At 40.5% G+C, this 27,418-nt stretch overlaps 2 pseudogenes across 1 annotated transcript; one reads left to right on the forward strand and one right to left on the reverse strand.

Moving 5' to 3' along the window:
- Window positions 1-17,101: 17,101 nt before the first annotated feature.
- Window positions 17,102-22,347, reverse strand: LOC145478126 (uncharacterized; annotated as a pseudogene). Its single transcript, XR_014048191.1, has 2 exons — window positions 21,786-22,347; window positions 17,102-17,432 (listed from the first exon to the last, which is right to left on the reverse strand). The product of XR_014048191.1 is annotated as an uncharacterized LOC145478126 (transcript).
- On the forward strand, window positions 19,758-21,315 carry LOC145480098 (uncharacterized; annotated as a pseudogene).
- Window positions 22,348-27,418: the final 5,071 nt, after the last annotated feature.

Below are 27,418 nucleotides of genomic sequence, written 5' to 3' on the forward strand. Positions count from 1 at the left end.
TGAACTAAGACAACTAAACTGAACATTTGCAAAAGTTCAATTCCGAGAAGTAAAGTTATCTTTTACCTTTATTGACTCAGTTTCTTTCAAATGACTCGTGCCTTGTCATCGATGTCAATCGTCAGAGGAGATTAGCCAAGTATGTTACACTGAAGGCCATTGAAACAGGTCTATAACGCAAATGTTTCACGTGTTTTTCGCTGGCAATTATTTATCGCGAGTTCAGATTGCCAGTGACTTCTTCTTTGGCTCTAACGGAGGAGCAAAACTTGCCTTTGAAATTAAAACAGAAGGTTGCTTGAACAAGAGAGGTTATCTGTACCCCCCGTGGGGGGGGGGGGTACTCCCAGAAAAATCGGGTTGGAGTCTGCGGCCCGCTTCCCAAAACTCTTACCCAGGGGCGGGGCAGAAGACTCCTGAAATTTTCGTAAAGGCATCGTCCAACAAAAAATGACGTCACATCCGGTTTAAAATGCGCTTCGCGGCTCGCTTCACAAAGCGAGAAAATGGCGTTTCGATTATTCATGATTTCCCTCTATTTGTAAACCATCAGTTTCGTTTCAGTTTATATTGAGTATGGAAGGATGTTGCAGATACATTACTTCGACTTTTGAAGCAATAATTTCGGGAAAAGAGAAAAGTTTATTATTGTTTTGAAGCAAAATAACGGAGAGCCTTCCGTCATCGTCGGGCGAATTTTACACATTTGCAAAACTGGTGTTGTTCCGACTTTTGGTTCTTGTTGTTCGTGATGTAGTGATAACAATAAGTGCAATAGCCTATAATGTTAAAAACAACCTGGATGAAGTATTGCTGGCCATAGTTTGCACTGTGTACTACGGGAACATAATTAACAGAGGCCGTTTAGCTCCGAAAGTCGCTGTCACCAGAGCTTTTGTTGCTCTTGGCTCACGTGTATTGGTAGAAGAGACAAGCTGGATCGCATGCTGAAGGTCAGTATCCCACATTCCTACATTTCTCGTTGAAGATTGTTGTTTTCAGTAAGATACAGTACATATGTATCGATAGTTTGGGGTCATCAGTCTCTTTCTCTTTGGTGAGTGCTTTTAAAACGCCCAGTAAAAACTTGATTCACGGCATGGAAACTTATGCCTCGCTGGATCGAAATTCGAGCAAGATTTTTAAGTTCTAGTCCTCTTTAAAAGTAATTAAATCAATTATTCAAATCCAAGCCATCAGAGGGAATCTGCCATTGAAGCTGCCCTAAGTTAAGGTCCTGTTTATGGACCTTCCCCTTTGAAAATCGTGGGGGTGTTCTTTGAGGCAACACAGCTCCCATTTGTATGGTCTAAGGTACCCGGGATAACCCTCCCCCTGAGGCAACTTTATCAAGTGTTTGTATGAGAAAATGTAGTCCCTGTAGGCCGAGTAAAAGTTGACCCTGCATGATTATTCGTAACTCTTATTGAATAATCAAATGTGCAACTATCCCCTCTTTGTTTAAGTTTCCCTCACTCATTTGATCAGAGTGGGTTTTGCTGAGTTAATTTTCTCTTCTTTGATACAAATTGCTGCTTTAAATCTTAAATCTAGGCATTACGTGACACTCGCCATGCCGAGAGTTGTTCCAGTTAGGCGAGCCAAAGTGTTTATGTATGCTCAAAGAAAAGTTGTTGGTTACTTTAGCTGCCAAGGCGAGTCAACTTGCCCACCTGAATTGTCTCGCCCCCAAGTCTGGTTCGTCATCCTCGTGTAAACGGTTGGTTGAATTTTGCAAAGAAATAAGTGAAAAGTTAGCTCCGCCAGGGTAACTCGGGGAAAGGGTCGTCTCTGGTACACAAGAGCCATTCTATTTTATTTCCATTTTCCCTCTTCCTCTTCCAACTGATTATGCGAAATATACTGTCCAAAATCTTTATGGGCACTGGTGTTTGAGAGTGTCATCTTTATCACTACTGTGGAATGTACCTCACCATACAGCCACCCCCGTTAACACAGCCACCTAGTTATTATGGCCACTCTATTCTGGCTCAAACAAAAGCTCAGTCGGTCATTTTCTTATTTATTAATTATACAGTCAGATTTTTGTGACCTGTTGGTGACCAGATTAACAGAATTCTGGCACATTGTAGGAGTAATTTAGGGACCGTTCATTTTTTATGAGGGGGGGGGGGGGGGGCTGCTGGGATTTGGGAAGCACCATTTAAAAATCGCATGATCCCCCCTCAGCTTACCAATTTTTTCACGTGGCCCCCCCCCCCCCCCTTATAGCGGTCATTTTTGGGGATGACCCCCCCAAAAAAAAAATTGAACAAACAATATTTAGATTTCAACTTTTTTAATATTTCTCTATTCCCCTACTTCACGTTTTGTGCTCACTGTGAAGACAATATTTACAATCCCTATACTACAGAGAGCTGTTGTTTGAAAAACAAATCAAAAGAAAGAGAAGTCAATTTCGGATCTCCTAGTTATGGCTCGCCCTGAGCGTGTGGCATTTGGTCTCTCATTGGCATCTCCCTCATCTGAATTGATGAATGCCCACAGTTTTAATGTAAAACAGATCAAATGTATAGAAGCTAAGTTGACGAAGGTCACGCAGGACATGGAAGCGCTAGAAAATAAGAGCAATTATAACAGCACATTCAAGGGCATACTCAAACATGCACAGCACATCAACAAAAGGAGAAGGAAAAAAGAAAACCGCAGAAAGTCAAATGCAAGAAAGAGGAAGCGGACTGAAAACAACGTCCAACGAGTTTATGGAATCTGTGTTGGAAACCCGCTAGGAAATGATCTTCCACAATGCCTTGTGTACCCTCCTAGAACGGCCGTCCCGGAAGGGTGTATTAAAGTTGAGGATGTTGCCACGTCGTTATTTAGAAGAGATGGGCCATACATCGCACAGCTCGTGGAAGGGAATTATTTCACCAATGCTGCAAGAAGCAGAATCACCACCAACCTTGAGCAGGAAGTCAGAGATTATGTTTACACCTTCATGTATCCTGAAGAGTACACTCTGACAGAAAGCATTGCTGCTTCTTGCAGCATCGGTGAAAGAGACTCCCATAGCAGCACAAGCGGCGACGAAGAACTCGACGACAGCGAAGATGAAGATGAGTGCCAGTGAAAGTTGCATTCGAAAATAACAGCGTTAAATACTTCTTTTCAGTAGCTACAAATGCTTTTTTGTCGCCAAACGTTTTTTTTTAAGCAGAAGGAAAGTTTGTAATAAATTTGTATCCTGCCTTCTATGTTTATTCTATAGCAATTTTTTTGATATTCAAACATTATGCCATTTTAAAGTTTTACTAAAATATTTCACGTGACCCCCCTTTTCCCCTTATTTTTTTGGGATGGCCCCCCCTCGAAAGCCATTTTTGTCACATGGCCCCCCCAAATCCCACCAGCCCCCCCTACCTGATAAAAAATGAACGGTCCCTTACATACAATTTACAGCAAGCAACAGGCATCATTTTGTTAGTGAAGTCCCATGCATATAATTATGTAACTCCTGATTATTTTGAGATTTTATCTTTATTATGTCATCAAGGCAATAATACTTTGATTCCTGCTCCAGCGGTAGGGGGGCGGGGAACTCTCCTCTATGTGTTATATATAGCTGTGCAGCCCCAAAGGGTATGGTTATTCAGCCGTTTTGGTCATAAATACTCTAGGGTAAGGCTTTTGCCCTCTAGTCTTTAATTTGTTATGTTTTTTAGAATAAGCTACCTCAATTTTCATCATTATTGATAAGACCATGAGCAAAAGTCCTTCAAAACTTATGTTTAGGGCAACTGTAGCAGTCGCAACAGTCATAAATGGGGTAGGGAAAATCACAGATTATGGTCATAAATAGGTTAAGAGTTTAACTTTTGTGAAGAGGGCTGCACTGACCCCCACCCAATTTTTCTGGGATGTACAAAACACATTTTCTTAGCAGTTACTACAGTCTTGCTTTAGTAAATCAAAATAGTACTTGCCGCCAGGTACTTTATAAAAGTATAACCCTTCCAGAAGCCTTCACAAAGTACATGTAATATCCGGTGCTAACAAATTTTTTTTTGGCGGCTGATTAAAATTTGGTATTAAATTGTACTGAACTGGTGCAGATTTAATATACATTATATTTTGTCACACTTAGTTCACTTATTTTAAGACTACTCAGCAGCAACTAGTACCTCTTGTATGACCATGCAGTAACAGTATATTCCAAACAAAAAAAAAGTGCATGTATATGTATTACTATCCTGCCTGGAAGAGTGTGTAGAGAGAGCACATAGTGCAGTGCCCTACTGTATGTCTTTTGTTAGGTATAATAATCTTAAATTTAGAAGATTCATATTGATCTTAGAATTCACAAAAAAGTTGATTTCTTGACAACTCTCCTTTAGCTGTGTCACTTCATAATAAATTAGCAGTTTGGTATGTTGTAGCATAGAACTTTAATTAATTAAGTTATCGCACCGGTATCACAGAGATCATGGGTTAGAATCCAGTTCACACCTAATTTTTTTTCAGGCTATAATTTCACCTTTGCTTAAGTTGTGTATAGTACGTTGCAATGATCAATCATGTCTTTATAAGTTGATCAATGTATATATGTCCCACTGACTTATACTTCAACATTTTATCTTAAAGTTTGTTTATTTGTTTTATTGTGTGGTTCTAGAAAATGTCCATACCCACCCCAAGGAGATTATTGGAAATTCCAGGGATGGGGAGGGTCTCAAAAGCCAAACTTTTCCATAGGGATGGGAATTTGGTGTGTTTATTGAATTGCCAGAGGTTGGTTGGCTGGTTTTGTTATTGCTTTGTCATTTATCTTCCATGAATTTTTTTTAAAAGCAGAGTGGTTGGTGGCAAAAGCAAAACTGGCAATATTCTCACTTACCTGTGTTTCTAAAGTCATGTTTTTAGGTTTTTGTGGTCAATCTATTAGTAGTTGCGCTGTCTTAAATTACAATAGAAATGATGTGATATTAATTATGTAAGTTATACTTTGGTATCGTTCATACCAAAATTATAGTATTTTCTGGTTCAATGTTTGCCTCTGCATTAATTTGATTAAACTACTGTAGTTTATTTTTTAATGGAATTTAATTCTGTCAAAAGGGAGGTGGGAATCTGAGAACAATAGTGAACTAGACCAACAAATATACAGAAATCTACCACCATTGCTTTCATGGCTGAGTGGAGATGAATCTAAGTCAGACCAAAATTAGAAAAAAAATTACTGATTTATTGGAGGGTTGAAATGGGATCCTGGCTATGGGAGAGTAGGAATTGGGGCTGAGGGGGGTGGGTGGTGTGCTTGTGAATTTAAGAACCTCTCTGAAAGTGAAAACAAACTGTAGGTTTGAAAAGTTTAAAGCGGAGTTAAAAAGTATACTTTAATATATCTTGTTTATTGTAGTGTATTGAGCCAGCGGTTGACATTATGAGCATGCGCACTTATGCGCATTCTGTTTCATGTGCTTCGATTGCAATAAACCAAATACATGACAGTGGCGACGAGGATGAAGTCGTAGGAAAACGTCGAAAATATGACTGCTATCGGGAAGATAGAGAGTTTTGATGAGACACAAGAGAAATGGGAAACTTATGCGGAACGCGTAGAACAGTTTTTCTTAGCAAACAACATCGATGAGGACCGCCAAGTGCCAACCTTGTTAAGCTTGATCGGCAGCAAAACGTACACATTGTTGAGGGACCTTCTTTCACCGGATAAACCAGCCACGAAGAGCTTCCAAGAGATCGTCACGACCCTTCAGCAACACTTAAGTCCTAAACCATTGGAAATAGCAGAACGCTTTCGTTTTTACAAACGAAATCAGCGAGAAGGAGAAACCGTGTTGGCCTACGTAGCAGAACTGAAGAAACTAGCGACTCACTGCAATTTTGGCGCGAACCTTAACGAAGCTTTACGGGATAAATTGGTATGTGGCCTTCAAAATATGCAGATACAAAGGCGTTTGCTTTCAGAAGCAAAACTGAAATATTCCAAGGCTTTGGAATTGCACACTGAGCTGCACGCAGAACCTCGAGTTGACAAGATCTCAGATAACAGCAAACCACCGCCAACGCCACCGCCGCCGCCGCCGCCGCCGAACCTCACGCCTGAAGTTTGCTATCGATGCGGAGGAGACTCGCACGCATCACACAATTGCAGATTCAAGGACCAGACATGTTATCATTGTGGGAAGGTGGGCCATATTTCCAGAGTTTGTAACTCGAGACGACAAGGTAAGCCGAAGCAACCACCCAAAACACCACAAAACACTCAAGTCCATACTGTTCAGTACAGTGAAAGTGATGAATTTGAAGATGTGTTAGGAAGCATGAAGATACACAATGTGAGGAAACCGAGCAGTAATGTAATCTGGGTAGATCTGAAAGTGGAAGGGAAACCGTTGAAAATGGAACTGGACACAGGCTCGGCTGTGTCGATCATTCCACATGATTTGTACAAGGAGAAATTTAACGACAAACCCTTGCATAAAACGGAACTAATGTTGAAAACCTACACGGGGGAAAGCATTGTTCCACTGGGAGTGCTTAAGGCAAATGTTGAGTACAAAGGTCAGCAACCCTTACTGTTGGATCTGTATGTGGTTAAGAATAAGGGCCCGGTGTTGATTGGAAGGGATTGGCTCTACAAGATACGCCTGGATTGGTATGCTATTAAATCTCTGAAAGCTTCACAAACCCCACCAATTGCTAACGAGCGTCTGCAGACCATGCTAGACAAATACTCTGATGTTTTTGAAGATAAACTTGGAACATTCAAATCAGCTAAGGCAAGGCCAACCCTCAAAGAAGATAGCCAAGCTCATTTCTGCAAAGCTCGTGCCGTACCTTACGCCTTGAGGCCCAAGGTTGAAGAAGAACTGAGAAGACTTCAGAATGAAGGTATTCTCACGAAAGTTGAGTGGAGCGACTGGGCAACGCCCATTGTACCCGTTCCAAAGAAAGATGGGTCTGTCAGAATTTGTGGTGATTACAAGGGCACAGTGAACCCAGAACTACAAGCTGAGCAGTATCCTTTACCCCGCATTGAAGATATCTTTGCAAAGCTTAGTGGTGGGCAGAAATTCTCAAAGATTGACCTTCGTCAGGCATACCACCAACTAGAGATGGAAGAAGGTTCCAAGAAATACCTCACCATCAACACACACATGGGTCTGTTTCAGTACAACAGACTGGTGTTTGGCATCACATCAGCACCTGCAATCTGGCAGCGCACCATTGATCAAGTGCTGGAAGGAACATCTGGCACAAGCTGTATCCTTGATGATATGATCATTACTGGCAAGGATGATGCAGAACACCTGGCTCACTTAGAAGAAGTTCTACGACGGCTTCAGCTTCATGGGTTGAGAGCAAACAAGGCAAAATGTGAGTTTTTCAAGGAGAAGATAACTTATTGTGGACATGACATCGACAAAGATGGCCTACACAAGTCAGCAGAGAAGGTAGAAGCAGTATTGAATGCGCCACGTCCAAACGATGTAGTTGAAGTGAGATCTTTTCTCGGGCTAATCAATTACTATCACAGGTTCCTGCCTAACCTATCGACAGTAGTGCATCCCCTGACACAACTTTTGGAGAAGAATCATCAGTGGAAATGGACAGAACAGTGCGAGATAGCATTCCGCAAAGTGAAAGAAATGATCACGTCAGAGCAAGTTTTAACGCATTATGATCCCAGCCTACCACTAAGGCTTGCTTGTGATGCATCCCCTGTCGGTATTGGAGCGGTGCTGTCTCACGTGATGCACGACGGTACCGAGCGACCCATGGCTTTTGCTTCAAGGACACTCACCAAAACTGAGCAAAAGTATGCACAGATTGACAAAGAAGCCCTGTCAATAATCTGGGGGGTAAAGAAGTTCCATATGTATTTGTTCGGCCGCTCTTTCACATTGTACACAGATCATCAGCCCTTAACGTCAATCTTTCATCCGCGGAAAAGCATCCCTGTGGTCACTGCAGCTCGACTGCAACGTTATGCCTTGTTCCTGGCGGGCTATGATTACACCATTGAATACAAGAACACTAAAGTTCACAGTAATGCCGATGGTCTTTCCCGCCTTCCACTCGTAAAGGAATCCAGAGATGAAGAAGTTGTCGACCCTGTGGGTGTATTTAATTTGATGCAGTTTGATCCACTGCCAGTCACAGTGGATAACGTTAGGCGAGAAACACAGAGACATCCTGTTTTGGCTCAAGTGTATGAGATGACCAGTGAAGATTGGCCACACAACACTGCTCCTGCACTCAACCCCTATTTTGTTCGCAAAGATGAGATCACATTACAATCAGGCTGTCTGATGTGGGGAATAAGAGTCGTAGTACCTCCAAAGTTGCGCCCTCAAGTTCTCGAAGAACTGCATCAGGGACATATGGGGGTCGTGAAGATGAAGGCCCTCGTCCGAAGTTACATCTGGTGGCCTGGAATCGACAAGGAAATTGAACTGACGGTTAAGTCCTGCTCAGGTTGCCAACTAACACAGAGAGAGCCCAGTACAGTACCGGTACACGCATGGGAGTGGCCTTCATCCCCCTGGCAACGAATTCACATTGATTTTGCCGGTCCGTTCCTCAACAGCATGTTCTTGGTGGTAGTGGATGCACATTCAAGATGGCTAGAGATAGAGAGAATGACTAGTACAACCTCCGAGAAGACCATTGAAGTCCTTCAGAAGTTATTTGCCAGATATGGAATACCAGCCCAGTTGGTAAGCGACAACGGGTCGTAATTCACATCAGAAGAGTTTCAGCAATTCCTTAAGAGAAACGGTATCAAACACATCACGTCAGCACCTTACCACCCTGCCACCAACGGGCTGGCGGAACGCTGTGTGTGGAGCTTCAAAAGTGCGATGAAGAGTGAAACTGAAATGAAATCCTTGAATCTTAAGTTGGCAAGATTTTTGCTGGCTTATCGGAACACTCCCCACTCAACCACTGGAGAGCCACCATCCCGGTTGTTCTTGGGAAGAAGATTACGCACTCGACTGGACCTTTTGAAACCAGATCTCAGCGTCCAGATAAACAACCGTCAGATAGACCAGTCTGTCGCCAAGGGTGGCTCTGTAACGCGGCATTTTACCATTGGCCAGAGAGTAATAGCACGAAATTACAATGGAAAATCAAAGTGGGTACCAGGTACTGTGCGTGCACAACTAGGACCCCTGTCTTATGAAGTGGAGATTGGGCCTAACCTAGTTTGGCGTCGACACACAGACCAAATCAAAGATTCCAATGTCCCTGTTGCAGACAACCGTACACCAGTTATCCAGCCGTTGCTGTTCCCGCCCCCCATTGAGTACCATGGTGACCAGGTAGCTGAGCCGCCTGAGCAGACAGAAGCCGTCCCACGGGAAACGGGCTTTCAGCCATCCAATCCAGCGGCTAAACCTTCAGTTAGCAGCCCGCCGAGCCAGATTGAACATGTTCCTGTTAGAAGATATCCTACCAGAGAGAGGAAGCCCCCAGCCCGACTGGACCTTTGAACATTGAACTGCCCATTTCTAGGGCTCTGACTTTATTTTTAAGAGTAGCATGTTGTGTTGAACTTTTGGGCTATGAGACTGGCTTAAGGGGGAGGAGTTGTAGTGTATTGAGCCAGCGGTTGACATTATGAGCATGCGCACTTATGCGCATTCTGTTCCATGTGCTTCGATTGCAATAAACCAAATACATGACATTTATTAAGGTGGTAATGAGCATAATACCCACTTAGAGTGAGTCATTGAAACAATGACATAATTTATGTTTGTCTTTTCTTAGGTGGTTACCTCCTGGCATATACACCCCACACAGGCATACAATGTTATGATTAGATAATGCAACCTGCTTTCCCATGTTGAACATACACGTAAGAGTATTGATCAGTGGACCAGTGTACAAGTGTGATTTCTCTACTGATAATGAGAATTATAATAAAGATACAAAGCCACTCTGGTGTGATTTATTTAATTATTCCTTAATGGTAAAGTGAACCAGTTAAACCAAAGGTTGCACTCTGTAAGATCAGGTGTACAAAAATTAAATAGAAAATTTCACTACATCAATTTTATTAATTAAGTATACCTCTTTGCAAAATGTAGTTGGTATTTTGTTGTACTGGTAACAATATAATTTGGAAATTTTTTATGGGAAATGTTTCCATTTAAAAATGTAGCTCAGATGCCACAACTATAATTCTCCTTTCTGTGGTGTTTTCTTTTGTGGTAAATTGTGAAAACAAATTATGTTGACCTACATGTAAGTTAAAAAAATATACAAGTAGTAGCTCTTCTGAAAAAAAAAAGTTAGTTTGTTGTTGTTTCTTCCTGTTCATTTTCTCCTTGAACATTTTTATTTTCCTAATAAGTAGTTTAGCTAGCCATAAAAATGTTTTGTTGTCTCTGAGACCATTTTCAAGATAAAAAAGTGATTTGTATATAAAATTTGAATTTTTTGGGGGGGGGGGTGGGGGGGTGGCGACCTTTTCAGAATTTCCCTACAAAGATAACAAGGTACAAGGGAAGAAGCCAAAATAGAATTTTAAGTGTTAAAACATATGTTTTCATCATCAGTTTGGGCCTCTCTGTGAAGCTGCATAGTATACTTGAGGATCATGTTATACCCATTTTAATTCAAAATACAAATGGAAACTTGCATTGACAATCACTTAATCTCTTGGCACTGTTTTGTTTTTTAATAATTGCCTTTTTTCACAAAACAATAATTTGAACATCTTTGTTTCACAAGCTGGGAGGGGGGGGGGGAGGGGTATTCTACAAAGTTTTAAATGGAAAGGCCTTATCTCAAGGTCCATTGCCCCTTACCCTTTTGTATACATTTGTACCATTTTGATAGAAATGGCACCTCTTTTGTCAACCTTACATTGCAAAAGGGTAAATGTACCCCTTTAACAAACCTATTTAAGAATACTGCATCCCTTTTCTATTCCCTTGGAAAGAAGTTAATAAATAATATTATAGAATCTCTTCATTCTGGCTGAGGAGAGTAAATGAGAGCTTTTTAACAACATTTAGAACCAGAAGAATGGAATCCCTAAATGACAGATTTTCCTACCCTTTCATACACCTCAACTTGTGAAATCCCTATCATTAAGTTTATACCTGACGCCTGAAAAAGGTACTCATCGTGAGCTGAGCCTCCCCATATAGGTCATTACAGAGAGCCTTCCCACATACACAAGTCAGGAACTCTTGACAAGTACTGTAAGTAGATGCTGGCTTTAAGACTGGTCTGAGCCAGCTTCTTCAGTTTTTTAGCACAAACTTGTTGCTCTCTGTCAATTTCTAGTACAAAACCTTTTCTTTGTTGATCTGGTCCAAGTTCACAGACACTAGCATCACTCTCATGACACTGACTCTATCACTGTCACTCACAGTCTGATTCTTCAGTTCCACTGCACCATGCTTCATCGTCACCCATCATTGTTAGACATGAGTTCATTACCTTGTAAAATTCACCAGCCTGGCAGTGTCACTGTTGCTATTGCCTGTTCCCAGACTTCCTTTTATGGCTAGGTGTAGGGGCATGAAATTTCACTACTGTTTACGAACAATTTGTTTAGATGGCATATTGAAAGTGATGAATTACTGAAAATTTTCAGTATTGCTAGTGTCCTTAGGGATTGAAATATCTTGACGTAAGATTACAAAGAGAAAGCACACTGAAATATAATGCACAATTTTTTAGTAACCTTTCAAAATGGGTTGCCAATATGACAGGGATTAATAGATGAGGAACTTGGTCTGCAAACAGGGCAAATGAGAGGGTTTGAAGAAATTAAAGGTGCATGCTTGACCTCAGTTGGGGGGGGGGAGGGGTATTGGAACTTAGCGCTGCTGACGTCGAACACTGTTGAAACGGAAAAATAAATTTGATTATAAATGAGAAAAAACCACGACATGTCCAAATTACTTAATCGCCATTAAAACTAATCCTCTTGCTTTTTTTAAGGGGTTCACGGCCTGCCTGTAACGAAGCGTTTATCAATTAAGGGATTGCTTAGGGAAAACATATCTTGTTTAAGGTTCTTAACCAATCGTAACATATTTTATGGCATCAGTTTGAGTCATGAGCAAACACACGAGTTTGTGTTAGTGTCGATCGGCAAGAAAGTTCTGCAAAGCGCGTTATGTGTGTGGGTCTATTCTTGCAGTGATACGATTAACAGCACTCAAGTACTCTCGAGTGTTTGGCAACAGTAAATTTTAAAAAAGGCGCTTCTGTTAATAAGGTTCCCCCATGTCTAGAAACCTGTCATTGTGCATTTTTCTTAGTGTAATGCCTACCTAAGAGAATAGGATATTTGAATTGAGTGCAACTTACCTAGAATTCATTATTTCCACACAAACGATGACTCCTGTGGAATTCAGCGAGGAAGAAATGGCGACATTTCGTAAAAAACACGCCTTCAAAACAGCGTGTTTTTGAATAAATAATTACCCTGTCCTTCAAACAAACTGATATGACGAGGAAGAAGACAAAATTTTGTTTATCCTGGCCAAATAAAACGTAAAAAATATCCGGCCGATTGCAAAATATTACTATTTTACTTACTGAAAGAACGATTATGCCATGTTCAAATTTGATTTTGCCGCTCAGCGCTCTTTTTTACCGGATGTGACGTCATTTTTTGTTGGATGATTCAGATACACAAAAAGTGCCAGGCGTCGCAGAGTGTTCTCCCCCGCCCCTGTTCTTACCCAATTTATGACCAAAATCTGCGATATTCCCTACCCTATTCATGACCTGACCAAAAATTCGAAACCCTATTTATGACCTAACCCTTAAATCAAAACCCTGTTTCAGACCTGCGTTATAATAAGTTCTCTAGTTCAGACCAATGTTAAATTACCGTAAACATAATTTGTGAAGGGCTTTTGTTGATTTTCTTTTCAATAATGACGAAAAAGTGGCGTCTTTTTAAAAACATACCCATATCAAGGCTAGAGTGCAAAAAGCATACCCTATTTATGACCAAAATGGCCAAAATCGGCTAAAATCGATACCCTATTTATGACCAAAACAGCTGAAAAACCATACCCTTTGGGGCCGCACATACCTATATAGCCCATATAAGGGATTACCCCCCCCCCCCACCTCGGTTCTGCATCATGATTCATGATCAAGAGACCTTTTTCGCTTGGGTGGTTTATTGTCCCATTACAGAGCACGTGACATTCTCTAGAGAATTGTTCTTTTATCCATTTAAAAATTATTTATTCATATACGCGCAAATATTTCAAAATCTGAAAGGAAGAAATCTCAAGAGTATCATCACATGGTCTGAAATGGGGCAACAAACCGCCCAGTCGAAAAAGATCTACACTATATAGGGCATTAAGATACAGGTCGATACGGTATGTTTGTGTGATTGTTTGACGCTTGCGTGACATTTTGATAATTTAATAAGAGAACTGATTTTCGTTTAATTTAAGGAAATGGCTGTCAAAATACGTAACTAATTAATCTACACACAGGCGGACCACTATATGTGTTCGTGGTTAATAATTGTTTATATGAAACGAACAGAATCTTCGAGGGTTATGGCTAACGCTGAGGGTCTCCCAGGGGTTTTGGGGAACAAGGGAACATTGGCAAAATATCGAAGGGAACAAGGGAACATTAGCCATTTTTTAGGAACAGGGGAACAAAATTCGAAAAATTACAAAGGGGAACAAATAACGAAAATGTGTGGGAACATGGGAACATAGGGCAATTTTGGAAGGGAACAAGGGAACAAAGACCCCCCCTGGGAGACCCTTAACGCTCTGAAAAAGACCGGCCAAAAGTAATTTCGTAAAAAGACGCTTCAGACGGCCCAGGAAAGCGAAAAAACACCACACGAGTCGATGGGATATTCAGACCGAGTTGTAATTTAGATATGCAATTTTCAGAGCTTTATTCATAACCTTCATAGATTCTTTTCGTTTCATTTAAACAGTTATTAACCACGAACACATAGAGTGGTCCACCTGTGACATGATCGAATTAGGTTAAATCATAGTACTAGTATCGTCGCTTTCGGAACGTTCATGAGGTTTGCTTTAGCACGTAATCCTTTTGATGCTTAGATGAAACGTGGCATCCTTTCACGAAGTAAGTTTGCTTGATCTTTCTGTTTTGGTTTTGTATGCTTACTATCGAACGTCGTTAACTCGGCAAAAAGCAAGTATTATTGACCGCGTATATATCGCAATTGTGTTGTACATTTATTTTCGTTTTGCATAGCTGTTTTTTCGTTAATTACCGTTGTGTACTTGGTGGTGATTCAATTCCAGATCGAATATTAATCATTAAACAACATTATATGTTTGGGATTCGGTGGTTTCTTTGCTCTTTCTGGGATTTCCACCCCACTGGATCAGGTAAATCAATTAAAATGGTAAAAAAAAAAAGTTTAAGAAATATAAAGCGGTAAGGAAATAAACTTTATTTGTGAGCGGTTGCCAAATTAGCAAGAGCTTTCTGGTTGGCCACCGTCAACATTTCAAAAACGTTACCAGCTCTGGCTGTCAGGTCCTTTCTAGTTCAAACACTTCAGCCTTTAGCCTTGAAATTCAGGTGCTAAGTACATTGATTCACAAAAATTCAATTAATAGAGAATAACCAAAAAACTAAATAACTTTCAATCCGAGAACTCAATCCTTGATTGTGTCCATCAGTTTCAGACCCTGAGGCGCTCTATCTTCTATATTACGACGATGCAATACACTACGTACCTTTTATTTATATATACACGATAACAAATTAAAGCTAAAAGCTGTCGCTTGAGGGGTCGTGTTACTAAATTAAAATGCTAATTTACAAATACTAATTAAAAAAATACTAAAATACTGAAAAATGTTTATTATACTAATACTAAAATACTTAAAAATAGCAATTTACTTACAGATATCCAATAAATTTCTCCCTAATACACAATAAAATTGACTACTTTTCAATACTTTGATTCTCATGAATTTGAATGTCCGAGATGTCATGCCGACATGTGTTGTGTGCTCGTTCAAGCAGTCTGAGTGATTGGGAGCTATCAGTTTTAAGAACTCAAAGAGCTCGCGAGCAATACTGCTTTCCTCAGAGGCGTTCACAGCTTACCTGTGTACAGATGGCTAACGACCCAAACTCGTTTTTTCATAGGAATATTTTTTCTCCCGCCAAGGCTGAATATTCTTATTTCTCTACCGATTTTAGGCTGAAAATATTCTTGCCAATGTTCCGAGATAATAGCGTATGACATTTTGTATTGACTTTGATGGTGTTGGAACCATTTTGGAGCTAGCCTGCAGGGAGTAAAGCCTGATCTGACACACATAACTTCTCAGCAGAAATGTTATTACAGCATCGAGCCTACGGTAGTGTTATTCTTCTTGTTTTTTTTTTTTTTACTAGTTCTGCAGTTTAGAGGAGGGCAAAATATTATACTGTTTTTTAACATGTAATAATTGTATTGCATAAACAAATTTTCAACACACAAAATTATAAAGACACATTGAGTGATCATCGCAGTAAATATATTCTGCTCAAAAAATCTCAGCCTCGGGTTTATTCTTAAAATTTCTTAAATTTCAGCCACGATATTCTTACATAATATATTGTTGTACAGATAAAGAGTGAAGCTATCCCTTCGCACTATTACGTATTCTCGGTATTGGACTGGAACTAGCTTGCAATGGAGGCTCATGCGGGGGGAAAGAGTCTCTGCATTAGCCTCACTTGCAAGCTAGTTCCAGTCCAATTCCGAGTATACGTATATGAAATATTCAGCTTTGTACACAGATCCAGACCACCGAATCATCTCCCCCCTCTGCCCTCTTGGTGCCAGTCAGGTTTCAGTTGCCTTCATCGGCTGGAGCTAAGAGCGTAACGTGAACGACTGCCTGCTGGAATAAAAACTGAGTTAAGTCTGATATTCGGGTCATACAGTCGAGCTTTATCGTAGCAGTCTGTGACTTGTTTGTCAGTTGACCTTTGGATTGCACATCGTTGTGCGTGAATGTAGCCAAGCAAACGCCACTCCATAGCCAGATGGCGTTTGTCGTCATTACCTGTGAGCTGTATCGCTGCTTTTACATAATCTTCCGCCTTTCTAAGCAGGGGGAACAGGTCTCTGCGTTCTCTAGCTCCTACTTTAGGCTCTCTGCTGGATGCTTTGCGTTGTTTGAATTCGAGGTCTTTCTGTGTATTTAAGACGTACAGGTTGAACTTACAGGATGCAAATTGAAAGGACACCGAGGCATCTGTCAGTACAACTTCACCCATTGCCTCAAAGATTTTATGGGCGTTCTGCTGGGCTTCCAGTTGTGGTCGTCCTTGATCGTCTTTCAGCCCACACAGGTCAAATACCTTTGGTACAACACAAGAAACATCGGCGAAAGCTGCATCTTCTTCCACAAGCTCCGTGACGAGTTTGACCCCGGTGGATATGTTTAGTGTTTCACTCTCACACCATTTGGCCAGTTGTTCTTTTAGAGGAATGCGTCTTTGCTTTCTCTCTGAAAGAAACTTTTGATACTGAGCGACTTTTGGATCGTCCTCATCATCCTCAACGTGCAACAGTTCGATCAATTTGGTAAGTAAAGTTTTAGACCACATGCTTGAATTCTTCTCGAGGAATTCCTCGATGAGCTTCACTGCCTCTTCCTCGTTTCCCTTTGCAGAGAGATAATCAACTCTACCAATTATCGACTGAACAATGTACTTCGGGTGTCCAGGAAGACGTACACGAAAGTATCCTGGGCCAACATCAAACTGAGGTTTGGGATTCTTGTTCTCTTTCATGGAAGTAAAAATAGTACCGACACCAGTATACATTCCTTCGGCGAGTTTCAGTGATTTCAAAAAATCTGCTATCCTCCTGTTCCTGTGTTGTACAGGTGGTACTTTATTTTCTGAGAAGTCTTCGGGCTTCAGAGTGGGATCTGGACCAGGGTAGCTGATGATGTCAATGAATTCTGGTTTGATGTGAATTTTGACTGGATCAGGGTTGGAGACTTCATAGCTTCTGTGATAAAACGCATTAACGACTGCTTCACGAAGGGCTCGCTCGGGATAGGCAGTAAATGCATGGCACGTATCGTCTTTTGATTTCTTCAGGATAAAAGACAAACACTTTTCAATCTGTTGGTCTATTGGGCCAGTCACTTGTTCTCCCTGTTTCAGGTAATTGTCATGGGAGAATATAGCAATTTCTGCCCTTGCCCCTTTGAAAAATTTATGAGGTTCAGAATTAAAAAAAAGTAGGGCCACATTTAGTGGTGCAAAAACTGGAACCAATTGCTTTTTGACCACCTTATCTGAAGTACTCCTTACCAAATCCAATTTTTGGTAAATAGTTATTGGCTCACCCGTATGACGGGCCAGTTGACTGCCGGTATCCTTCAAGTACGTCAGCACAAGGTCTTTGTCTATATCTTCTTCAGACAGGATACGACCGGTTCCTATTGATGGAAGACAGGAGAACAACTTTCATTACTATCCTGTATGATTGTGTCTGATCAGAAGCACACAAAAAAGGATAAATAACAGAATACTGAAGAGTCGATGTGAGGGTTACATGGCGGCCGCCCATGACGCCCCTTAAGGCTGGTTTTTACTAGCGACGGCCGGGAGTCGTAGTCGGAGTCGTAATCAGAAGCGTAGAGTGATACCATCTAGTGAAAATAAAACCAATCACAATGTTCGTTTCCGGGCCTTGTGATTGGTTGGTTCCGTTTCTGCTTCCGACTCCGACAATGTAGTTTCCACTAGATCATGAACGACGGAGTCGTAAACGGGATCGGAAGAAATGGAAACGTTCTGATTCTTCCAACTCCGCTTCCGTCGAGCTTATGACTCCGCTTACGATTCTGAGTTTCAGTTTACACTAGGTCGTAAGTTCTCTTACGACTCCGACTCCGACTACGACTCCGACTCCGTCCCTAGGGAAAACCAGCCTTTAGGTAGATACCTAGGTGTTCCATTTCTTTTCATTTTTGAGACAAACATAGATCCTTTTCCGATGCATTTCGATGCTGGCTCCATCCCCCCCCCCCCCCAAAAAAAAATGCTTAGCATAAGGCTTGAAATGACAAGGATACACACTGCTGAACAAGGATGATTACGGGGTACTTAGTTTTGAAATTTATTAAAAGGAAACGACGAAAACACAGAAAGCAGTGAATGCTTTCAAGAGATTTACAGCTGAATGTGATTCATTTATTGAGTCTCTTATAGACTTGCGTCATGTCCAGCAAGTAAATTACTTTTGGTTTACTGCACTGTTTTTCAGGATGTTTTTTTTTAACAAAGAATCGATATCAAGTTGAAAGGAATCAATGAAAGCCGATGCAATCATTGAAAGTTAAAGTCAATCATGTGTAAAGGCAAAAAAATTTTTTTCTGGATCGTCGATGGGTCTTCGATTTCCAATATAATTCGATTGAGGTCGACCGTCGTGCTTTTACACGTGGATAAACTCGTGGCGGTTGGAGTCTCATACTCGCTCAAAATGGTAGCTAGCTAGCTAGCTATATATAATTAATTAATTAATTAATTAATTTAATTAATCAATTAACGCCGGGCCAGCGCGCGTCACAAAGCTGCATTGCAATGTTTTCAAAAATGGCGGCGGAATTCGGAATTTTCGCGAGAAGACTGGGTATGAGTAAGGTTTGCTATAAATACAGGGTCCTCGTACCTTCTGGGAAAGATGTGGAGCTTCATTCACAAAAGAATATGGTAGGTTGTTCCTTCAGCTTTCAGAAGATACCAAACATGCCATGGTTTTGCTAGCGAAGGACGGACTTTCTACGAGTGACTTTCTTGGTGTAATGGCGTAGATTTGCTCGACATTACAAAGGTAAGTTTTTGGCTCGGAAAGAATTTAACAGTTTTCCAAACAGCAGCATTTAAAATAAATATTTTACATCTTTGAGACGTAGAGAAGAATCGTATCGTTTTTGTTTTGCTCAATTTTAGCTTATATATGAATACCCGGGCTAAACGCATAACAGTGGCTTGTATATTGCGCTAGGTGAACTGTTAGCATTATGCCACACACTAAGAACAGGCGATTCGATGTTAATGCCTTTATGAAGGCCCGAAAGGAAGCGAGACAGAAAGCAGTGGAACAGTGTAGAAGTTTGAAGGCAGAGCTCAGCACGAACACGAGAAAAATTAATAGACTAAAATCAAAGGTTGGTTAGGTTAGTCAGTGAGGACATACATGTAATTATTGAGTTATATTAATTAACTGATCAAACACTGATACATGCTGTTAGTATTCTGTGTTGTGTTTTTAAGTACATTAGGTATAAATTAATAGATTACATTTAGTTAGTTATTTAGGTAGCTAGTTATTTTGCTTGTTATATATAATAAGTTTAAGTTAATTAGTTTTTAGAGTAGTTACCTTGAAGATATTAGCATTAAACAAGCTACTCTGTTAGTTTGAGATTAAACAAAGCTTTTTTTTCTTTTTATGTATTGATAAATACTTCTGACTTGTTCATCATTTCTGGAAAATGCTACATCTATAAATTGCCACTTATAATAATCAATTAATTAATTGCTGTTGGCTTTTGTTTTACTTGTGGAATGAACATTTTGAAAGTGAAAGATTAATCTAATTTTTGCTTCCTAAAGGTCAGTGATTCAGGGGAAGTATTGAGAGACTTGACTCGCGAGACTCAAAATGTTGAGGTTAGTATAATAATCTTCACTGTAAGGTGATTTGTTTCAGTGCTGTATAGAAGAGGGGATAATGAAGTTTTTTTTTTTTTTTTTTTGCAGTTACAACCAGTTAACACTGATATTAGTTCCCGAACAAGATTCCCAACTATTTTGGTGGATGGGAAATCAAATATGCAACCAAGAACAGCAGCGAAAAGACGGCTTGAAACAATGAAAACTGCTTCCAGAATCCATGGAGGTTCTGAGAATAACTTAACACCAGCCTTTGACGGGATGTTTGACACCTTAGCAAAACGATGTAAGGTAGACAAAATGAAAGATTATGTTTTAAGTCAGAAAATCTTAACAAAGAAGGTAGTCTCAGCTGCATTTAAGGAAAATTCAAAAGCTTTTGAAAGCTCGCCAGAAAATGTAAAGAGAAGCATTGCAGTTTTCTATAGTAGTGGTGTAATGGGCAAGCGTAAATATAAGTCTGTAAGACTTGCATTATCAATGAAAAAAAAAGGGAACAATGGGAAACGGGAGGTCAGCTATTACTGTGATGCCAAACTGCCCTATTCCAAAATTGCTGCCCTATAACAAGCTTGTCAAAGAAATCAACCAAGTCAGCATTGGAAATGTGTACAAATTAGAAGAACAGTTTCAAGGTGTTATGGAAGATGAAACAACACAAGGTTGCTTTTGAAAGTTAATTGAGTATTTGCCACGCTTAGCAAAATTTTACCTCAGAAAAGACAAGAAGGAAACCCTTCAGTGGTTTGGCAAAACTGAGGGTACTTTTTTATTTGCAGTGGGTTGGGGATGGCTGCCCATTTGGGAAGAACAAAAGTTGCATCAAGCAATGACAACTTTATTAATTTTGGGGGTAATTGTGAAGAAACTTCGCCAGTTGTACGTAAGTACTGTCAGTTCTTGTGCAAAGAAATTAGTGAGATAGAGAAAAAAGTCTTTGAAATTGAGGGCTTCCATGTAACCTTTAAATGTGCTGAATTGCCAAATGACATGAAGATGTTGGCTATGCTGGGAGGCGAACTACCCAATAGTGCAAGATTTTTCTCAACTTTTGCAGATGTTTCAAAAGACAACTGCATTGACTTAAAGGGGACATTTTTATCCCACTTAAGTTTGTCACGGGGAAGTACTCTCCGGCCACCAAGGACACAGACCATGTGGAAGCCTTGGAAGTATGAAGAGAGGATCAAAATTGCAAATGAGGTTGACAAATTTAAAAAATCCTTGTCTGAGAAACAACTGAAGGAGAAACAATTTTGAAGCAAAGTCACAGAATTTATTGCACGTAAGAAGAGTCGCCAAGAATTTGTCCCTTTAATTGGGAAATTGATTGATCTTGCCCATGTGGAGCCTTTACATATCAAGAATAATGCCTGGCAGTATTTCTTTAAGGGGGTTCTGAAAGAGGCAGTTGGAAAATCAAATCTTCCAGACAGCTGCAAAAAGTTTGCAGACATTCCAAATGACAGCATTGTCTCTAGAGTTTTAACTGCACTGAAGTTTGAGGTAAAGGCCAAATGTTTGGAAAGAAAGGTAAAGAAGTAGTACGATGAAACACAGGGTAAGGGTCAGGATCTCCAGTATAGATTTACTGGAAAAGATTCCAGGCTACTTTGCCACAATTATGGCTCCTGGTAAAACTAATTTCACGTATATTGATAAAATAGAATATTTTATAATAACATAATTTATGCGTCGTACTCTTCTCGGTATGGTACTCCATTCGGTATTTTACATGTGCTTTTAACTGAGCTATTCATATACTGCCATTTAATCTCAAGGGTGATAAGTTAATTTAACTAATGTCAAACTCCAAAATTCAAGATAACTGAAAATAGGTAAATCAGACTTAGAGGAAGTTCTGAAATAATTTATCCACAGACATATTTTCCGAGCTCAACTACTCAGTTGAATCGATCAACCGCGCAGTCAAGCTCCGCCGAAGTTTTCGACGAGCTATCTCACACTTTTCAAGACCGGTGAAATACTTTATACATATGTTAGTAACTTCAATTTCAACACTTCGTCTCGCAGCTAGTCTCGCAGCCTCGCATTTACAATTCGAAATCTTACTGCTAATGTAATTTCATTGCTATAAGTTTTCTTACCGCTGTCACTCGCCGTTCTGTCATCAAATGGAGTACTATTCTCTTGACACAGTCGCTTTATTTCCTGGTCTTGAGCTACCTTGGTTTCTGCCCCCTGTCTAATGTAATATTTCATTTCTCCTTTGTCGCTTTCTCTGCACATATGCGGTCTGGCTTCTGAGGGCTTGACCCAGATCACGAGAACCTCCTTTCTCTCTTCCTCAGGTTGTAGTATGGGAAAATACGGCGGCTTAATGTTGCCGCGGCACGCTCCAGCTATCTCTTTCTGTATAGTTTCCAGGTCTCCTTGAATACCATATGGAACAGCGTCCCGGTTGTCTGGTGAATCACAGTTTTCCTTCTCTTCTACTCCGATGATGATGTATCCGCCGTTAACATTGTAATAGTCGTTAGCGAAGGCGGAAATGGTGTGGATAATTTGCCAGTGCGGACCGCCTTTAATTCGTGGCTTGTTGTGCCACGCTTTTTTGAACTCTACTCGTTGTGATTCAACTCCCTGAAGAGCGAGGAGATCATTTATGTTTATCGGAATAAATGAGGGGTACGATTGTGCGGCAGCCATTTGTCCGAAATTCTTTCGCTTCTTTCACGCGACCCTCGGGGCTTCTAGAATCCAGTTTAGGTGGGTGGGGTGTTGCTCAATTAAATTCGACAATCTTAAAGTAACACTCAGTTTATGACCCAGAACCCCCTTTTGGACTGCTTGTTTAAAGTTATCGTGACCTATAATGCGTACTTCACCTACTGTCGATCGTGACGTGACGTTATGTATTTTGAGACTGGTGCAAGAAATAACAAAAGCCCTAATACCCAATGACAAGTCCACTTCCATTTACAACTCACTGTTCAATTTTCCGAACCCTAACCTTACCCTACTTCTTTCCAAACAATGTTCAGCGCAATGCACCGGGGGTGGGGAGGGAGAAACGTTAGGTGTCTCCGAGGGTCATTTGTAGCTTTGCAATTATCGAAATATTAGCCACTTGGCTCAATTTGGTTGACAATGTCAAAATTAAGGCAATCGCGGATTTTTATGAAGTGTAAACAGGGCTTTAAAACAAGGATAACGAGGCTTGAGTGGAAATGAGAAAGTTTATATCAACGTGCCCAATATCCCGTTCATAATTTACGTGCTTTGCATACAATTATAGCAGGCCGATCACTTAATTAACATATGCAACCTGATGATTACTTGAGGCCAAAAGGTCCGCGATGTAATGGCAACAAAAAATACGGCAAGAACGCAGTTTTGATACGGTAAGAATTATCATATTCGATATTTCGCAGATCACATTAGCTCACATTACGAGCTAACGGTCCTACCGGTAGCAGATATCGGTGGAAGACAACTTCCCTGACTACGATCTTGAAAGGGAATAGCTTCTCCGAAGGTGATCGTAAACTCACGCTCCTAAACGCAATTGACAATACTCCTGACTATAAAACCTTCGTATCGATTAAAACATAAGACGGCTTGGCTAAACTCACGTGATCGAGAAAATGCAATTTGTTCACCTAAATTACCTTGCTCGTTGGCCTCAGTTCGTTTTCCTGTCAAAATAGTTTGACACTGCAGTTTGTACTCAAAAGCGTCGCGGATGAAAAATCATCAGAAAAATCGAAAGATGTAATTGAAATGCAAGAGGCGAGGAATAAAATTATTTTATAGTGAGGACTGAAAGAATTTAATGTATTTAGTGCCAAGTGGTTGAATATTTAAATTATTATCAAAGTTAGAAGTAATGGTTCTCTTTTGTAGCATGTTGACATGTTTTGATTATAAGCTGAGTGACACTATGGCAAATGTTTGCTGACGTATATGTATACCCCAGCGCTTCGATGTGCTCCTTCATCAGCGTCAAAATGAATCACATATGTTACATTAATATAATGCCGAATTTTTTCAATAAAACCCGCTTTAAACTTTTTTTTTTTTCTAAGTACATTTAATTTACTCGATCTTTCCTATCCTCGAAACAAATGGTTTTGGTTAGTCGTAATGAGCACTGGACGGAAGGGTTTTTGTTCGCCTCCCCCGTTTCAGTTACTTAGAACATAGCCGGAATATAGCCCCTGTGGGAATGGTTTCCAATCGTTGCAGAACACTTGAGTACAGCTGGGGGCTCAATTCACCCCCCCCCCCCCCGCTCCCCCAGTTAGAATTTAGAGGCCTCTATAGTAACGCTCATTCGCAGTAGTACTTGCATTGTCTAATTAACCATTTTTTCACAGTTATTTTGTTGAAACATTTTTCTTGCATAGTTAAAGCTGCTGGTGCTGAGTACAGAATATTCTTCGTGGTGTATCAATTCGTACACTGAGTTGGCCAAGGACGGTTATTAGAGGTGGACACCTCGTCACGTACGGTTACTTGTTTTAAGGATGGCGTTCTTTCTATTGATTCTCATTTGCGTGGCATCGATCGCTGCTGTAGTCTCCGCTACTAACGTGACAGTCGTTACAACTTGCACTTCCCTGATCAATGATCAATGTACACAGAATCTCACGTCTTGCCTTCAGCCTCCTTGTTCACTGTCATGTGGAAGGACATCACCTCAATTTTCTTGTAGTCAAGACTGTGTTCCGTCATCTAATCTCACAGAAGGGTACCTGTGTGATGCATTGGAGTGCCAAGCATCGCAATATTGCCACCACACTTGCAACATTATCAATTGCAATTCATCGATCTGCACATCCAACGACTGTACCCAGCAATGCTTTGTTGCTGACTGCGGGAGGATGGTCTGCAAGGAAGACGTCTCCAACTGCAATCAAGTAGTAATTATACCAAAAACTGGCCAAGACATGCACTGTGCTGCGAGATCGTGCAATCAAGAATGTAAAAGTTGTAAGAAAAATTTCTTTAGTGAGATGACATGCTCGTCTTCAGTTGACACGTGCGAGCAAAGAGGGCTAAATGGCAAGTTTCACTTGAAGTGTTTAGCTGGAGTGAAGAACTGTACACAGAAAACAGATCTTTTTTCCATCGCTAATATGGAATGCCATGGAGATAAGTGTGTGCAAAGTTGCTTTCATAGCACGTGCGACATGAATTGCTCATCGAGTGTGCGAGAATGTGCACAGTCTGAAGATGGGCTTGGGTCTGCTGTGATCTCAATGAACTGCGATGCACAGGTCTGTACACAGCACTGCGGCGATAGCCGCTGTAATATGATATGTTCGTCAAGTGTGAAGGAGTGCACGCAAACATGCAAAGGAACTTGTTCCATTAGGTGTGATGCAGAAGTGTGCCATGACGATTCAACCACCACCGCAACGCGACCTAGCCTCTATCCCATACCTACTAATAACATTTCAAAGATTAGCATTAAGTTTGTAACTTTCTGTCTTGTGGGAACGTCTTTGGTCACTTTGTAAATGTTGTTTGGAACTGCAATACACATAGTAAATGTTGTGTACTTCATAGCTATTGATGAAATCAAAGGTTCACGATATACAAACATCCACATCGTAAAAATGCTGGTTTTTTTGTTTATTGGCAAAGACGACTCCTTAAGTAAATATAACTCCGAAAGTTATTATCATTTATTTCCATTCATACTTTTCTAAGGATAAATACAACACTAAAAAGAGGAGGCTTGTGTGATTTTCTGTATGAGGATTATATAGACTATGTTCTTATATACAAATTACATTTTGCCCGGACGCATTGCAACTTGATTTTTTTGTCCTGGTCATAGAGTAAAGCTCGTAGATTGCAAAGATCTTTATTTTCCTCGCAGACTATTTTCAATTTGCTCTGGAAAAGGATAAGCAATCGAATCGCAAGCTGCTGGTATCATACAATGCGACACAATAGATATATGTCTTACTACACGGCTCTAATACATGACCACAACTAACCAGAAATGGCTTCTATTTGCGAACACCTTTGAAAACAAACTTACTTGTGTGCAGAGGGCTGACTAATCATAATCATCATCATCATCATCATCATCATCATCATCATAATCACCATCATCACCATCATCACCATCATCTTGATCAACAACGACTTTTTAAAACTTAAACAAGCGAATATTAAAATTAACACCCGACATTGTTATGATGATGATGACGACGACAACAACAACAACAGGGTTTATTTGAAATGTAAAATTAACTTAATTACTAATTAATAAATAAATTAAAAATACATACAGTTGCTGGTCACTCAAAATAACTAAAGAGCTAAACTAGTTGGGTGACCACCATTTATTAATTTAAAATAACTATAAGGTCAGGAAAGAGGCATTTTACATTTTACATTTTACACATTTCATTAAGGAAATAGATTACAGAACAAATAATTCTTAAACATGTATACAATAAGAAGTAAATAAATAAAAACAAATAATAACAGAAACACCAAAATATAGCAATCAGTAGTAAAACTTAATAGAAATTAATGAAATGCGAGGATAATTCTCTTTTGAATGAATAGGGAGTTAGAATCTTAAATCTCTCTTCAGTTTCATTCCATAATATAGGTCCATTGTATCGAATATGATAATGATAATAGCATTTATTTAAACACGATAAAAATTACAGCAGAGCTGATGTGGTTGTGTATATAAATTAAAACCATTAAAATTAAAAAAAAAATCCGAAATGTCTGGACTGAGCTCTGGGTCTTCGCGTTCAGCCCAAAACCGTGCCGACATTTTCAACTGAAAACATATTACCTTCAAACACACGTTGCTGCTACTAACTCTTGTATTTATTTTCAGGTGCAAGAATTGTTTCCAGAATTTGGTTTTTACCATGAACTGTCATCCACCCTATTTAATCCCAATTCGTACGGGCTTGATAAACTCCATCTTAACAGCCTAACCAGGTCAACCCCAAACAAACCTGAACCAAACACACCCCCCGTGCCCTCCCTGTAAGATGTTCCCTCCCCTCTCATTATCACAGATAGTGATTGGCCTCCCTTACCTGCCCCATCACAACCCTCCAACCCAACTATACCATGCAGGTACAGCAAACAAAGCTCGACTCCCCCTGCATGTACCCTTACCAGTTCCAAGCCAGGTCCTAAACCTAGCCCTACCCAATTTATCTCCAATGTTCTCCAAAAACCCAGCCCTACAAAATGCAGCTCCATTGCCAAACCCTGCTATACCAAATTGAGCTCTAAATCTAGGCCCAGCCAGCCCAGATCCAAGATCAGCCTTAACCAGCCCAGCCCTTGCCAAGATGGTCCAACACCTACCTCTAGCCAGCCAAAGCAGAAATTCAGGTGCCCTAAACCCAACCCAAAATCCAACCCTACCCAACCAAGACATAAATTCAACCGTACCCTGCCAAAGCCAAAAAACAACCCTACCCAACACAATAAAAAAGCTAGCCGGGCTCCCCAGCCCAGTACAAAAAGTAGCCCCACCAATCCCACCCTGAAACGTAGCCTTACCCACCCCAGTACAAAGCCTAGCCGTGACCAGCACAATCAAATACCAAGGCCTAACCAACCAAGTCAAAACTCCGGCCCCACTCAACCCAGTAAAACACCTGGCCCTACCCAACCCAGTAAAAAATTTAGCTCTACCAAGCCTAGTTAGAAACCTTGTTCCACTCAACCCAGCCAAAAATGTTGTGCTACCCCTCCCAGTCTAAAACCTTACCCTGCCCAG

This window comes from Orbicella franksi, chromosome 2 (assembly GCF_964199315.1).
Source record: "Orbicella franksi chromosome 2, jaOrbFran1.1, whole genome shotgun sequence".
Taxonomy (NCBI): domain Eukaryota; kingdom Metazoa; phylum Cnidaria; class Anthozoa; order Scleractinia; family Merulinidae; genus Orbicella; species Orbicella franksi.